The sequence below is a fragment of the Abramis brama genome, assembly GCF_963993115.1.
Source record: "Abramis brama genome assembly, chromosome: 15".
Lineage (NCBI taxonomy): Eukaryota > Metazoa > Chordata > Actinopteri > Cypriniformes > Leuciscidae > Abramis > Abramis brama.
The window spans coordinates 954,213-959,476 of record NC_139977.1 but is presented as its reverse complement, the minus strand read 5'-3'; positions in this window follow the sequence as shown (position 1 = coordinate 959,476).

Here is a 5,264-nt window from a genome sequence, read left to right as displayed (position 1 = left end):
AGTGGTAAAGGGATCCTTCATAAGGAGAGACTAGTTGGCACTTCAGCACTGCGTTGTCATCGGGTCCAGGCGCAGATCCTTCATCAGATCTGGATACGGCCTGGATCCGGCAGGCTGCGGGAAAACCTCGGGATAAACAAAGAGACTAAAATTAGCGTAGATGCCATTCTTCTCATGATGTAACGAGTACATCAGGATTTATGGGAAGTGTTCCCGGTTCCAGCTGACCTGATCTACGCAGCCTAACATTGAATTATAGAAGTCTAGAATGTATTATGTGAATGCCAGGTCAAAGAGATGTGTTTTTAGTCTAGCTTTGAACTGACAAAGTGTGTCTGCTTCCCGGACAACGGTAGGAAGATTGTTCCAAAGTTTTGGTGCTAAATAGGAGAAGGATCTGCCGCCAGCAGTCGATTTTGATATTCTTGGTATTATCAACTGGCTGGAATTTTGAGATCGCAATAGACGTGAAGGACTATAATGCGTTAAGAGCTCGCTCAAGTACTGCGGAGCTAAACCATTTAGTGCTTTGTACGTGATCAGCAATATTTTAAAATTGATGCGATGTTTAATAGGGAGCCAGTGCAGTTTTGACAGAACCGGGCTAATATGGTCATACTTCCTGGTTCTGGTAAGAACTCGAGCTGCTGCGTTTTGGACCAGCTGTAGTTTGTTTATTAAGCGTGCAGGGCAACCACCCAGTAGAGCATTACAATAGTCTAGCCTTGAGGTCATGAACGCATGAACTAATTGTTCCGCATTTGTCAATGAGAGCATATGACGTAATTTAGATATATTTTTAAGATGGAAAAATGCAGTTTTACAGATACTGGACACGTGACTTTCAAATGAAAGATTGGTATCAAAGAGCACACCCAGGTTCCTAACCGACGACGAAGACTTGACAGAGCAGCCATCAAGTGTTAGACAGTATTCTAGGTTATTATGTGAGGAAGTTTTTTGTCCAATAATTAGAAACTCTGTTTTTTCAGAATTTAGAAGTAGGAAATTACGAGTCATCCAATTTTTTTATATCAGCTATGCATTCCGTTAATTTTGTGAATTGGTAAGTTTCGTTAGGTTTTGAAGAAATATAGAGCTGAGTATCGTCAGCATAACAGTGAAAGCTAATGCCATGTTTCCTAATGATATCTCCTAATGATAGCATGTACAGAGTGAACAGCAGCGGTCCTAGTACTGAGCCTTGTGGTACGCCATACTGAACTTGTGATCGATGAGACATCTCTTCATTTACTGCTACAAACTGATAACGGTCAGATAAGTATATTTAAACCATGCTAATGCAATTCCACTAATGCCAACATCATTTTCGAGTCTATTTAAAAGAATGTTGTGGTCAATAGTTTCAAATGCAGCACTAAGATCGAGTAACACTAATAGAGAGACACAACCACGATCGGATGATAAGAGCAAATCATTTGTGACTCTAACGAGAGCAGTCTCAGTACTATGGTACGGTCTAAATCCTGATTGAAAATCCTCCAGATATCATTTCTTTCAAGAAAGGAACACAGTTGTGAAGATACTGCTTTTTCTAATATCTTTGACAGAAAAGGTAGATTCGAGATCGGCCTGTAATTGACTAATTCTGTAGGATCAAGTTGCGTTTTTTTTAACAAGCGGTTTAATCATAGCCAGCTTAAAGGTTTTTGGCACGTATCCTAGAGACAAAGATGAATTAATGATATTAAGAAGAGGATCTATGACCTCTGGACATTTCTTTCAGTAGCTTAGTCGGTATAGGGTCTAACATACATGTTGTAGATTTAGATGATTTAACGAGTTTAGTAAATTCTTCCTCTTCTATAGCAACGAACAAATCAAATTTTTCCTCAGGGAGACTACAGTGCACTGCCTGATGCGATACTGTAGTAGACGGTTGCATAGTTATAATTTTCTCCCTGATATTATCAATCTTATAGGTGAAGAAGTTCATAAAGTCATTACTGCTGTGCTGCTTGGAAACTTCGGTGCTTGAAGCTTTATTTTTCGTTAGTTTAGCCACCGTTTCAAATAAATACCTTGGATTATGTTTATTTTCTTCTAATAGGTTTGAAAAATAAGCAGATCTAGCAGCTTTTAAGGCCTCTCTGTAAGCAATCAAGCTCTCTTTCCATGAAATGAGAAATACCTCTAGTTTTGTTTTCTTCCAGTTGCGCTCCATTTTTCTGGCTGCTCTCTTAAGGGCCCGAGTGTGCTCGTTGTACCACGGCGTTGGACTATTTTCTTTAATCTTCTTTAAGCGCAACGGAGCAACTGTGTCTAAAGTGCTGGAAAAGAGAGAGTTAAAAGTTTCTGTTGCAGTATCGAGTTCTTCTAAGCTATCTGGGATGCTGAGATGGTGAAACTGATTAGGAAGATTATTGATAAAGCAATCTTTAGTGGCAGAAGTGATAGGTCTAACATATTTGAAACACGGAGTCGGCTTTGCAGCCTTGGCTAAATTAAGTTTACACGAGACTAGATAATGATCTGAGATGTCATCGCTCTGCTGCAGAATTTCAACGGCATCAACATCTATTCCATGTGATAATATTAGATCTAGAGTATGATTACGACGATGAGTAGGTCCTGACACGTGTTGTCTAACTCCAATTGAGTTTACAATGTCTTTAAATGAAAAAAAGCAGACACACTCTGTCAGCTCAAAGCTAGACTAAAAATGCATCTCTTTGACCTAGCATTCACATAATACATTATAGACTTCTATAAATCAATGTTAGGCTGCGTAGATCAGGTCAGCCGGAACCGGGAACACTTCCCATAAATCCTGATGTACTCGTTACATCATGAGAAGAATGGCATCTACGCTAATTTTAGTGTCTCTGTTTATCCCGAGGTTTTCCCGCAGCCTGCCGGATCCAGGCCGTATCCAGATCTGATGAAGGATCTGCGCCTGGACCCGATGTCAACGCAGTGCTGAAGTGCCAACTAGTCTCTCCTTATGAAGGATCCCTTTACCACTCTACAGATAAAGTGTTGTCGGAAAAATTCGGTTCGCTTATCTACCCTGAAGTGATATAATTCCGTATCAAAATTTTTAGGCCAGACAAGTAGTTTAAGGCTTGGTTTGTAGGGAATTACAAACCTGCACACATATATTCAAACACGCATACCAATAGACTGAACTCGTAATACGCATGTGCACGCCATCAGCGTTCTCACAGGTTTCACGTTTAAAGTCTGTGTAGAGTTTCCTGTTAAAACGGTGTTGTGTTAGCGGCCCCTAATTTAACAACAAATGATTGTTGCGACCGAAGTGAATCAATCAAATTAACTTTAGCTGGAAAATAACATTATTCAAGAACTGCTATAAAGCCAAAACAATCTCTGTTACTTTAAACTATCCTTGTATCTCTTTAAAGCCGCTTTGGAACAATCTACATTGTTAAAAGCGCTATATAAATGAAGATGACTTGACTTGACTGGACTGAAAAGGAACACAGTTGTGAGGATACCGCCTTGTCTAGTATCTTTGGCAGAAAAGGAAGATTCGAGATCGGCCTGTAATTGACTAATTCTGTACGATCAAGTTGCGTTTTTTTAACAAGCGGTTTAATCATAGCCAGCTAAAAAAGGTTTTGGTACGTATCCTAATGACAAAGATGAATTACTGATATTGAGAAGAGGATCTGTGACCTCTGGAAGCATCTCTTTCAGTAGCTTAGTCGTTACAAGGGTCTAACATACAAGTTGTAGATTTAGATGAGTTATCGAGTTTGACGAATTCTTCCTGTCCTATAGCAATGAATAAATAGAATTTTTCCTCCGGGAGACTACAATGCACTGCCTGATGCGATACTGTAGTAGACGTTTGCATGGTAATAATTTTCTCCCTGATATTATCAATCTTATAGGTGAAGAAGTTCATAAAGTCATTACTGCTGTGCTGCTTGGAAACTTCTGGGCTTGAAGCTTTATTTTTCGTTAGTTTAGCCACTGTTTCAATTAAATAGCTAGGCTTTTGTTTTTTTTCTTCTAATAGGGTTGAAAAATAAGCAGATCTAGCAGCTTTTAAGGCCTCTCTGTGTTCAATCGAGCTCTCTTTCCATGAAATGCGAAATACCTCTAGTTTTGTTTTCTTCCCGTTTGCGCTCCATTTTTCTGGCTGCTCTCTTAAGGTCCTTTTTTACAGATTTTACAGATACTAGACATGTGACTTTCAATTGAAAGATTGGTATCAAAGAGCACACCCAGGTTCCTAACCGACAACGAGGACTTGACAGAGCAGCCATCAAGTGTTAGACAGTATTCTGAATTATTACTTGAAGTTTTTTTTTTGTCCAATAATTAGAATCTCAGTTTTTTCAGAATTAAGTAGTAGGAAATTACTAGTCATGCAGTTTTTTAAGTCAGCTATGCATTCCGTTAATTTTGTGAATTGTTAAGTTTCGTGAGGGCGTGAAGAAATATAGAGCTGAGTATAGTCGGCATAACAGTGAAAGCTAATGCCATGCTTCCTAATGATATCTCCCAAGGGTAGCATGTACAGAGTGAACAGCAGGGGTCCTAGTACTGAGCCGTGTGGTACGCCATACTGAAATTGCGATTGATGAGACATCTCTTCATTTACTGCTACAAACTGATAACGGTCAGATAACCATGCTAAACCATGCTAATGCAATTCCTCTAATGCCAACATAATGTTCGAGTCTATTTAAAAGAATGATGTGATCAATGGTGTCAAATGCAGCACTAAGATCGAGTAACACTAATATAGAGATACAACCACGATCGGATGATAAGAGCAAATCATTTGTGACTCTAACGAGAGCAGTCTCAGTAATATGGTACAGTCTAAAACCGGACTGGAAATCCTCCAGATATCATTTCTTTCAAGAAAGGAACACAGTTGTGAAGATACTGCCTTTTCTAGTATCTTTGACAGAAAAGGTAGATTCGAGATCGGCCTGTAATTGACTAATTCTGTAGGATCAAGTTGCGTTTTTTTTAACAAGCGGTTTAATCATAGCCAGCTTAAAGTTTTTTGGTACGTATCCTAGAGACAAAGACGAATTAATGATAGTAAGAAGAGGATCTATGACCTCTGGAAGCATCTCTTTCAGTAGCTTAGTCGGTATAGGGTCTAACATACATGTTGTCGATTTAGATGATTTAACGAGTTTAGTAAATTCTTCCTCTCCTATAGCAACGGAGGAATCAAAATTTTCCTCAGGGAGACTACAATGCACTGCCTGATGCAATACTGTAGTAGACGGTTGCATAGTTATAATTTTGTCCCT